Source organism: Pantherophis guttatus, chromosome 1, assembly GCF_059756535.1.
Source record: "Pantherophis guttatus breed Tessera chromosome 1, ASM5975653v1, whole genome shotgun sequence".
NCBI classification, from domain to species: domain Eukaryota; kingdom Metazoa; phylum Chordata; class Lepidosauria; order Squamata; family Colubridae; genus Pantherophis; species Pantherophis guttatus.
Window position 1 is genome coordinate 130711592 of NC_142063.1, and position 12698 is coordinate 130724289.

Genomic DNA, 12698 nt, shown 5'->3' on the forward strand with positions numbered 1-12698 from the left:
TTTATCCAATAATAAGTCAAATAAATATTAAGTCATGTAGTGAGGACTCCTATACTATCACCTGTACTAATATCTGAAGTTGAAGTAAATGTTTGATCACTACATAATTAATGTTCTTATTGCTACAGAGACATCTAGGGAGTGGATCTTCTAAGAAAGGAGCAATAGTGGCACACAAGGACATTCATTACAAATCCTCTCAAATTTCTCACATTATACCTTGATGCCTGCAAATGTTGTTGCTGCATCTGCTAAGCAATGCTTTTATTGGAGAACTTTCTTTAAAAAAAAAAAAAGTTTGCAGGATTGTAAGTTCTTGTACGGTTGCCCCTTGGTGGGCCTGATGACAAACCAGACGGATGTCTCTGTGTATCATCTATTTATGCTGAGACATAAAGGCTGAAGTGAACCAACTGTATTTTCCTGATTACTACAGTGGTGACAAAGAATGTAATTTCCCCGGTGGAACAATTCCTGGAGTAGGCTGGGTATGTGAATAGGGGCCACAGCTCATCAGGCACACTGTATTATACATGGACAATGTAATTTAATTCCCAATCTGTTCATAACAAAGTAAAGAAACGAGTAGGCAGACATTATAAATTAGAGCTCAAGGCAAACCTGGTGTCATTATTATAGTTATATTACAGAGTCATTTATCAAAATGGATTAAATATTAATGAAGTTTTAATTGCTACTGCAGAGCTAGCCCAGACGGGTCTAGGCAATGTACGCAGGAACACTGCAAGTTGCTCCTCTGCCAAAACTGGCCCAGATTATTACTGTCTTTTAAAACTTCTATGCTGCATACTGGAATTAGATTGAATTCCCTGGAATTTTTTTTAATGCAACCAAGAATCATACCACTCAGCCCTGTTTGAAAGAAACAGAGATGTATGTATGTATGTATGTATGTATGTATGTATGTATGTATGTATGTATATACTTTTCTCTGTCAGAGCCATGAAACCAATTTTAGAGCAGAAGCTGCTCCTGCATGTTTAATTCACTCTTTCTCTGATACCCATATATTTAAAATCAAAATGTAAGACTCATCATATTAAATTCATCTTTTTGAGATGAACAAACTCACTATTAAAGACATCCAGGCTAATACGAGGTAACTCTCTGGGAAGATTTGCAGTTAGTTCAAGGCAACCAACTTGAGGAGCATCTTGGTCTTTCATGAACAGTAAGAAGAAACACATGTCAAATGGATCAGTGCTCTCTCTCTCTCTCTCTCTCTCTCTCCCTCCCTCACTCCCTCCCTCCCTCTCCCCTCCCCCTCTCTCTTTCTTTCATTCCCAAGTAGAGCTTTTCACTGAGCTTGTAAAGCAACTCTAGAGAACAGTGATAGTTGGTGCTCAACTGCTTCTTCCCAAACATTTCCAAAGTTGATGATTTCAGACCTCTGAGTTTTTATTTCTTGAGGTGTCAAAATGCCCTCAATCCCAGTTTTGGCAAATCACTAAAAATAACCATCATCTAAAAGTATAATGTAAAAAAGTGCACCTTGTTATAAACACATACTAGCGTACAGTACGCTATATCATAGCGTAATTCAATGACCCTACAGAAGGTTACTCTTCTTTTCATACTAACAGTACCAGTCACCCAACAGAAGTGAAAATAGATCTAATGCAGGAAAAAGAAACAGAACAGAACAGAACAGAATATACAACAATTATTTGTATATTGTTAGCATCCAAGGATATGGTAACAGCTAGAGACAGGGGAATCAATCTCTGACCTGAGTCAGTTTGAGGCGTGTTCTCCTGAAAGTTTCTTCTGTGTCAGAATGATAATAACTTGCAATGAAAATTCATGTCAAGCTATATAGTTCAAATGTAGATTTAAACAAATGAGATGGTGAAATCCCACCATGCCATTTGCGCTTCCCACTCTTTTCGCTTCCCATAAATCTTTCTGGCAGACCTCAGCAAGGGGGGGGGGCATAATTCTATCTCCTCCAGCCTCCTGCATCATAACCTACCTTCTTCATTGGGCCCTTTCAAGACATTGAAAGAGAAGGAAAGTTACTAGCTAGCTCAGTTTTGTGCAACTAAATATGGATCAATTTGTTTTATTACTTCAAGTATGTATTTCAGAGCTACAGTATTTGTTTCCCAATTTTTTAATTTAAAAATGTAAGGAGAGGTTGGTAGTTTTTGTGCACCAATCTATAATAGATCATTTCAGAAATGTGATAATCATAGGGATGTAGGAAACCTGGCTTTTCAAGCCTACCTCCCACTTTCTTATAGTAACCAAGCAAATAATCGCCCAGTAAAAGCACACCAAATTCTTTGGTCTCCCCACAACTATTATTAGAGGCAAACTGGATCAATGGTAGCGTACACCCATTATGATTAAGTGGTTTGACTTTTAATGTATTAAGTAACAAATTGTTTTAAGTATAATTTGTTGAACACTAAGCATAAATCATGTTTTGAAAGGGAAAATGGTAGAGTTGATACACTGTATATATATACAAATAAACATATCACTTAGTGCAATGAATGAATTCAATGTATCTATAGTCTCCATTTGTATGCCCAGTCAACAAGTAGATAGAGATCATGACCTGTAAATGAAGTCAGTCTATCAGTTTGTCTGTTGACAAGATCAGATTTGTCTGAGATTCTTTGGGTAGTCACCAGCTTTATATATTTTGCTATATATGACTGTATGACTGTAACCTTGTTGCTTGTATCCTTACAATTTATATTGACTGTTTCCTAATATGATTTGATTGCTTATTCGTATCCTATGACTATCATTAAGTGTTGTACCTTATGATTCTTGATGAATGTATCTTTTCTTTTATGTACACTGAGAGCATATGCACCAAGACAAATTCCTTGTGTGTCCAATCACACTTGGCCAATAAAGAATTCTATTCTATTCTATTCTATTCTATTCTATTCTATTCTATTCTATTCTATTCTATTCTATTCTATTCTATTCTGTTCTGTTCTGTTCTGTTCTGTTCTGTTCTATTCTATTCTATTCTATTCTATTCTATTCTATTCTATTCTATTCAGTATATGTAAAAATGATAAGCCTATCAGTGGCTTGTATTAATCTTTAGGCTGAGTGGCAGTATGCCACTGAATATCAACTTCTGATAAGTCATTAAAGGGAGAAAGAATGGCTTGATTTTGGGCTTTCTGAAGAAAATTAGTTGGTCACAAAAGTAAAAAATAAGATAGATTTCTTGATGAATCTCTTTGGTCATCAGTCCGTTAGTTATATTTTTTTACATAGGTCAGATATTTTATAACAAACTAAGCCTTATTGTCTAAATAGTAAGAGGTAGAAAGTTTGCTATGGGAGCATGCAATCAGTCTTGTTTGATTTAGAAAAGCTTTTCTATACAGTAGTTTTATGGTTCCTATGGCTACAGAATCTTGGCATAGGAAGTTTAGGAGTGACAGAAACCTATAACAGAATGCCCTAGATTAACAGCCACTTACTAGCAAGGTCTATAGTTCAGAGCTGGTTTGTTCTCAGAATCCATAAGCAAAAGTCTGTTCTAAAGAGTAGCTAAGAGGAGGTGATCATAAGTTGGTCCAAGACCAAGAGACATAGTACATGGCTTGGAATAAATGAGGAAAAGCCATAGTATGTTCAAGCAAGAAATTATGCAAAGAACACTATGAAAAGTTGAAGGATAGGCATAAATATGCAAAGCAGGATATCTCCCAAATATATTATCTAATTATTTTTCTGGAGAAATTCTGTTCTTCCAAGCACTTAATGGGGGGATGGGAGGGACTTACTACATTTTTTTTTATTCCAGAAGCTTTAATAATCTTCTCTCTTTTTATATCAAAGGAAGAGGTTTTCCATCATTTCATTACCTCTAGCTATGTCCCCTTAAGAAGAGGAATGCCACGGACTTCTGCAAACCTTGATCCTAAAGAGATTCCAAGTTCTCCTCATTGGAGGAGTCATTACAGAAAGACAAAACATCCAGGTTGGATTAGCTAGCTCTTGAATGGAAGATCGCTTAGGAAATCTCAGGGTCATCAACTAGATTGGAAGCTGAAAAAACATCTCAGAAGACAGCCAAGGTAGAACATTTCCAAAGCTTTGGAAAGAGAATGACGCCATTATGTCCATGTAGCCTCCTAACTGATATTAACTGTTGATTAATGTCAAGATTAAACCCAAAATATGACAATGCAGAATCTATTACCTGACAAAGATTGGGGTAGGTGAACAAATACATAGTTATAATTATACATTTAAAAATTCACGTCCTGATTTCTGTCACAGAATGTTGAGTTTTGAGGAACAAAGGACAGACGTAAAACAGCGCTGCGAAAAGCAGAACCAACAACAGCGGTGGAAAGACAGCTACTCCCTGATACAGCCCCTTCTGACAGGTTTAGAGACTGGAACACAAGAGGATAGCCACTTTGCTCAAACTGCAGTCACACCTTTGAAAGACACTAAGTCCACATACAGTAGTGGCCAAAATTGTGGAAACCTTTTGGGAGAAGTGTATTTTTGAGGTTGGATGGCTAATAACACCACTTTTTTTTTTTTTTTTTTGGAGTTCCAAGATAATCACATTCCACTGCTGGAATGGCCTGGGAATAGCCCAGACCTTAACCCAATTGAAAATCTATGGAGCCAACTAAAGAAGCTTGTTAGTCAGAAGCAACCCAGCAATAAAACCCAGTTAATAGAAGCAATCATTCAATCTTGGTTTCACATTATAACAGCTGCAGAACTAAAATACTTGGTTCACTCCATGGGAAGGCATCGTAAGGCTGTAATTCATGCAAAAGGTTACCCAACTAAGTATTAACTGACATGATAATTTTTGTATATCTCATTTTTTTCTACATGGTTCACTTTTCTTCTTTATACTGTAACTGCTATTCTAATAGCAAATCCTTCATAAAAGTTATTGCATTACATTCTTGATTAACTTATCTTTCCATTGATATATAATTGTATGGTACTACTCCCAGAAAAGTGGTGTTATTAGCTAGTTTTAGAAAATATACTTTTCCCAAAAGGTTTCCACAATTTTGGCCACTACTATACTTCCTTTTCTAATCACTTTTGGAAATGACTCATTAACTGATTTTCATCTATTAGCAACCTTTGGATCAGCACGTTTTTAAAGTACTGGGTCCCAAAGCAATTTACTCTGATTTCATCCTTCTATTCTATTCAAAATATACAATAATATTTTCAATAGTTCCATTCACTTTGTTGCTTCTGTTAGTAATTTTTTTTTTTACCCGACTGGCCGCTTCATCTCTCCTGAAGAGTAATAGATGTAATTCCTTCCACTGGCACTAGTAAGTTTTATGTACCTTTCATGTTCATATAGTTTGCAACATTTCTTCTGACTTGTTCCATAACTTTCACTTTTTGCCAGCATGCTGCACTGTTTTTGTATCCCTTCAGAAAATAACCAACTTGAGAAAGAAGCGTTGATTGGAAGAATGTCACCCAAGGCATTCACTTGGTAACTGTACTTGACTGGAAGCCTTAATTTTGAGAAGAATTTCTTTTAAGAAGAAATTTATACCAACCAACATCTTTTGGAATTGACTTGGCTACGTTTCTGCATTTGTTCAAACATCAGGACACTGGACAGAACAGTATTTTTATTTGATAGAATCTGGTATCAGATTATGCCACAAGTTTTTCAAAATACATGAATCATAGAACATAGAACTGTCTCTTCTTTTTTTCCCCCCTTTTGGGCAAATCTTATTTTGAGTGTGTTGGTGGTAATGATGATAACTGTCTCTTGAATACATTAGAGTCACACAAAGTATGTAGTCCTTATTTTTTTTTTTCCCCATCATCATCGAGTGGTATATAGATTGCTGTTGTTGAGTTAACAATTGGTTTAGGATTTAAGATTCTGAAACTTGGATTACACTGCAGAGAGAGGAAGTGGGTGTATATTTCAAGTGCATTTGTTGCCCACGGCATGTTCTCATTCTTTAGCTCGATTCACTTTATGCATTCAGAAATTCAGTTAATAATTCACTTAGCTGAACTTGTGAGTGCTTAAGAAAAGAAAAAACTGCTATAGCAAAGAGCTTTGCTGTGAAAAGATATACCTACAAGTCCTGCTAATGGACATATTTTCTGTGGTGTTATTGGCATCATAAACTACTAATAAAAATTGTACTTTTATAAATTTACTTTTAAATAATCTGTAACCTGTGGATAAGTGGATTTACAGTCCTGGCAACTTTAAGATATTTGGACTTAAATTTCTAGAGAATTCTGAGAGTGGAAATCCACACATCTTAAAAGTTACCAAAGTTGCAGTGAATAAATAAAAACAGTGAGTTGTACTGAAGGGTTATAAAATGCTATTTATATCTCACTCTTAGATAATATAAGGACAAATCTATTGGGTCACAATTAATTAATATCCCTGTTCTTGAAGTTTTTGCAAAGTGGTATGGGATTTATATAACCTTTTTGTCATCATTCATTTGAACGGTTGATTTTTTCTGGTAAATGAAGAACAGCTTGCCTAATTGTTTAATCACATACCTGTCTAATTGATCACATTAATAGCCAACAGATGGAATTCCAGACAAAAAGAGAGATTTGGAATAATTTGTGTAAATCCTGTTCTTAAAGGAAGACCCATAGACCTCAAATTACAAAAGTACCCAATGATTTAAGGGAAAAAAAAACTCCTTGCAAATATATTTTCTTATTACATTTCAGATGAGATGAATCAAATATTTATTGAGATCAGATGTTAGTAACAATAGCACTTAGACTTATACACTACTTCACAGTGTTTTACAGCCCTCTCTAAGCTGTTTACAGAGTCAGCATATTAACCCCAACAATCTGGGTCCTCATTTTACCCACCTCGGAAGGGTGAAAGGCTGAGTCAACCTTGAGCCTGGTGAGATTTGAACTGCTGAACTGTTTGATACAGTCCTTTAAGATGAGCACTGAGTGTATGCTTTTCTATCGCTTTATATGCACACAATCAGAGACAGACACACACACGATATATATTTATAGTATTTATTTAGAACAATTCTTGAGCAGAGGGACCTGATGGTTGAAGTTTCTCTGAATCCAAAGTATACCCATCCTACCTACTGTTTAGTTTCTTCTCTTTGTGCTTTCAGGAGAGTCATCTTTGACAGTATTATTATGTCACAAAACTGTTCCCATGAATATTTCAACAGGCTTCCAACTAATATGGCCATGAGTTTAAGTAAGTAGCTTGGTCGGAGAATGTCTTTTTTTTTTTTTAATTTCATTTATATGCCGCCCTTCTCCGGAGACTCAGGGCGGCTTACAATGCGTTAAGCAATAGCCTTCATACTTTTGTATATTTTATACAAAGTCAGCTTATTGCCCCCACAAACTGGGTCCTCATTTAACCTACCTTAGAAAGGATGGAAGGCTGAGTCAACCTTGAGCCTGGTAAGATTCGAACCTGCAGAAATTGCAGGCAGCTGTGTTAATAACAGGGTGCATTAAACCACTGTACTACCAAGGCCTTGACCGATGATATGACAAAACTCAACACCCCAAGTCTACTCAGATAAAGCCAACAAATCTGCTAAAAAGTATAGATAGGTTTTCAAAATCCCCAGACCTCTTCATCAGATAAAATAATATAAATGTGTGTTTGCGTGGGGAAAGGAAGATAATATTAAAGTCCTGGGAAACCTTTTCATTTTAATGTTTTCTTCTGAAAAAGAGATTACACCACATTACATATATTGGCTGGTGGCTTTCTTCTTCAAAAAAATTGGTGAGTTTTCTTTTGTCCATGACAATGAAACAAATATACTGGTGAGCCCACAAAAAAATAAAGCCCAAGATAGTTGGGGGCAACCTCAAATTCTTTTAATACAAATTTAAGATTGTGTGAAAAAGCAGGTAAGTTATAATTTTGATGAAGTAATTTTAGAATGGATTTTGTGCAATACATTTATTATTTATTAAACTGGTATTGCCAGATATAGTTATTTGTTTATTAGATTTGTTTGCCACGCATGTCACCTCGAGGCAACACACATCCATTATGCAAGGCCATCATTTTCCATAATGTGATCTTATAAATTTTATATCTATAACGAAAGAAGTAGAATGACTTTTTTTTATGCAAATGGCATACATGCTGTAGGTTTATATGCCCTGAAGAATACATAAGAGAGATGAGAAATAGCATCCTTCCCACCCATATACAATATCCTGGTATTTGTTGCTATGTATAAACACCACATCTATCTGTATGGATGATACTTTGTTCAGGAATGAAACAAAATATAATTTGGTGCACTTTATAAAGTGCTGTACTGTAAAACTGATTGCTATAAGAGGAGAATTTTGATGGCTAATAATGGAAAGGTCAGGGACAAAACTATTTTCTCCAATACATTGTTCCAAACCATGGTGGAGGAGCAATAGGTTATCATGGACATTTATAATAGTTTCAGTCTGGAAAATTGTTGATAGTTTGGGGGCAGACTATTGCTATTTGGGCTTTTCTATGATGTATTAACTCATCTTTACGGCCCAGCAATAAAAAAAAATACTCCTTTTCTGGAAATCATATAGTCAGTCTCTTAGTTTTGTGTTTGCTATTTCCTTCCCATCACAACTTGTGATTTGTTCAGCAATGTTTCTGTGACTAGCCTTTGGGGGAAAATGACTTTAGATCAGCAGATTTCCAAAATTAAAATGTTGCTTCCCTTTTCCTGCTAGGCATAGCTATTCATCAGTTTAAGAGAAGTAGGGCGAGAATACTGCTCCAGTTGATAGCCTTGAATGTTTCCTATGAAAAAATGAATAAATAAAAATTAAATAGAGAAAGTAGAACTCGTTGCTTTCATTCCTTCCTCCTTCTCCTTTTTAAAACATCTTAACTGAGAGAGATCAGAGAAGCTCATTGTGTGCGGATTTGAATGCCCCTAATAAAATATGAACCAACTGTGGGTTTTGAAACATTTTCCCCAGGGAAGCAAACTTTTTATATAGCTCACAGACTTCAGTTTTCTTTGAAGAAATCAGCATTTTGAGATTGAATTTAATGAATATTAACTGTAAAGTACATTTCTATTTCAACCGAACAACCTGATTTTCAGATGAACAGATGTCACTTCTATAAAACATTTGTTTAAAGATATGTTTGTATGATAAGTATATTAGAAGTTTTTTAAAAAAAAAACCAGAGAAATTATAATTGCAATATGCTGTTCAATCTGGAATAAAAATGTTTTAACAATGCTAAGTAGTTAAATAACATTTCATGTTGTATTTACATTTTAAAATATGTTTCAGAGCTGCTTTCACATTTAGAGAATGAGTTTTATTTATTTATTTATTTATTTATTATTTATTTATTATTTAAATTTCTATACCGCCCTTCTCCAGAATAGGACTCAGGGTGGTGAACAGCCAGAATAAAAAAAACAAAAACAATACATACAAAATTTAAAAACAATTTAAAATAATTAAATATTATTGGCCGTCAATTAAAATAACCCAATTTAAAATCAATTTAAAATTAACTCAAGCCAGCCCCGCTAGTTGAAATAAATGGGTTTTCAGGGCCCGACGAAAAATCCGGAGGTCTGTTATTGTACGTATCTCTGGGGGGAGGTTGTTCCAGAGGGTGGGCGCCGCCACAGAGAAGGCTCTCCCACTGGGGGTCGTCAGCCAACATTGTCTGGCGGACGGCACCCTGAGGAGGCCCACTCTGTGTGAGCGTACTGGCCGGTGGGAGGCTATTGGTGGCAGAAGGCGGTCTCGTAAGTACCCCGGCCCTAAGCCATGGAGTGCTTTAAAGGTGGTCACCAACACCTTGAAGCGCACCCAGAAGACCACCGGGAGCCAGTGCAGCTCGTGCAGGAGAGGTGTTACGTGGGAGCGCCTCGTTGCCCCCATAATCCCCCGTGTGGCCGCGTTCTGGACCAGCTGGAGCCTCCGGGTGCACCCCAGGGGGAGCCCCATGTAGAGAGCGTTGCAGTAGTCCAGGCGGGAAGTGACGAGTGCCTGAGTGACTGTGCGTAGGGAGTCCCGATCTAGATAGGGGCGCAACTGGCATATCAGGCGGACCTGATAAAAAGCTCCCCTGGCCACGGCCGTCAAATGATCTTCTAATGACAGCCGTGCATCCAGGAGGATGCCCAAGTTACGAGCCCTCTCCGTGGGGGCGAGTGATTCGCCCCCAATAGCCAGCGATGGCGTCAGCTGGCTATATCGGGACGCCGGAAGCCACAGCCACTCGGTCTTGGAGGGGTTGAGTCGGAGCCTGTTTCTCCCCATCCAGGCCCGCACGGCCTCCAGGCACTGGGTCATCACTTCAAGGGCATCGTTGGGGTGGCCTGGGGTGGAGATGTACAGCTGGGTGTCATCAGCGTACTGATGGAACTCCACCCCGAAGCCACGGATGATCTCACCCAGCGGCTTTACATAAATGTTGAACAGAAGGGGCGAGAGGACCGACCCTTGTGGCACCCCACAAGCAAGGTGCCTCGGGGTCGACCGCTGCCCCCCTGTCAACACAGATTGCGACCGGTCAGAGAGGTAGGAGGAGAACCACCGCAGAACAGTGCCCCCCACCCCCAACTCCGCCAACCGGTGCAACATGATACCATGGTCGATGGTATCAAAAGCCGCTGAGAGGTCTAACAGGACCAAGATAGAGGAGCAACCCCTATCCCGAGCCCTCCAGAGATCATCCACCAACGCGACCAATGCCGTTTCCGTGCTGTGCCCAGGCCGGAAGCCGGACTGGAGCGGGTCTAGATAGACAGCTTCATCCAGGTACCGGGGAAGCTGTTGCGCCACCACACTCTCAACAACCCTCGCAACAAAGCGAAGGTTGGAGACTGGACGATAGTTAGCCAAAGTTTTAAAGTTTTAGTTTTAAAATTTGAATTGCCTAACTCTTTTGCAGACTCTTCAGTTATGAAGTTATGAAGATGATATGTTAATTATTTGAGATTATAAATATATAATCTCAAAAATTCAACCTCTGCAGAAACTTTTTTTCTCTGTCTGTTGAGCCTGGATAGCTCAACAGACAGAGCTCTGTAATTTAAGACCAACTGTCTGCAATTAAAGTAAGATCGAATCCCGCCAGGCTCAAGGTTGACTCAGCCTTCCATCCTTTCTAAGGTAGGTAAATTGAGGACCCAGTTTGTGGGGGCAATAAGATGACTTTGTATAAATATACAAAAGTATGAAGGCTATTGCTTAACGCATTGTAAGCCGCCCTGAGTCTCCGGAGAAGGGTAGCATATAAATCAAATTAAAAAAAAACAAAAACTTTTTTTGTAATAAATATTTGCCTACAATCAAAAATTTAAAACATTACAATTTGAGAATTAAACAGGGATTGCTTTAAAAATAAACTGAGGATTAGCAGAAAGTTTGCATTACTATATAACCATTTGGCTTTGAACATTGCCGTTGTATCAGAAGCATAGTATTTAATTGCATTCTCTGTTTTCTTGCCTTCCAGCTAGAATTTGGGAAGCAATATGCTTTCAAAATAAAGAATTTATGCTGGCCAATTTACCATTAAACCCATTATTCATGGAACTGTTGACAAAATACAGATTTTAATCAGCTGGCACTACACTCTGTTTCAAAATTATTTGCATGAAGAAAACTGACCTTGGTTGTTTCTAGTGATTTTCATTAAAGGCTATAAGGTCAAGCATCAGGGAAGCATTGGCCAAAGTTTAGCCTGCCAAAGGGAAGCTATTGCTGGACAGAGGAGAAATCCCCTTGACGCTGGCATAAATTAGATGAATTGTTACATACAATGGGAGAAATTAAGAGATAAAGAAAACGAGAACCCAAGAGTAAACAATGCTTCTTTTTCACTTCATCTCAGCTAGTACTTTGTCTTGAAGGAGTGTTCCAATGTCAGAAAACTTGGACAAAACAATTAGGATCAGGGGTGGGCTCTATTTACCTTTATTACCGCTTCGCATCACACCTGCATGCACAGATCACCTATGACCATGATGGCGAACCTATGGCACACGTGCCACAGGTGGCACGCAGAGCCATATCTGTGGGCACGTGAGCATTGCCCTAGTTCAGCTCTAGCGCGCGTGCATGCGTGCACCGGCCAGCTGATTTTTGGGCCTTCCGGGCCCACCAGAAGTCGGGAAATGGGCTGTTTCCGGCCTCTGGAGGGCTTCGGGGGGGGGTGTCTAGAGGCCGTTTTCGCCCTCCCCAGGCTTCAAGAAAGCCCTGGAGCCTGGGGAGCGTGAAAAATGGGCCTACCGGGCCCACCAGTAATCTTTTTGCCGTTGCGTGCCAAAAGGGGGGGGCATGGTGGGGCATTAAATTATGGGTGTGGACACACAAGCGCGGCCCCCCCACGCTGCCCACGCTTTTGGCATGCGACAGCGAAAAGGTTAGCCATCACTGACCTATGATGATGTCTGGGTCAGTGGGCAGAGCCTCCCGCCGTAAAACTACCAGTTCTTGTGAACCGGTCCGAGGACAACCCACCACTGATTATAATATTCTGTAAAGATTTTGTTCCCCCATACAGTTGTGTGCAAATGCCCCTGAAGTCTTCTTGACAAAGGTTGTTTTTTTTTTTTAGAAGTCGTTTGCCATTGTTTCCTTTCTAAGGCTAAGATAAAGTGACTGGTCCAAGGCCACCAAGTTGGTTTTGTGCCTAAGGTAAGATTAGAACTCCT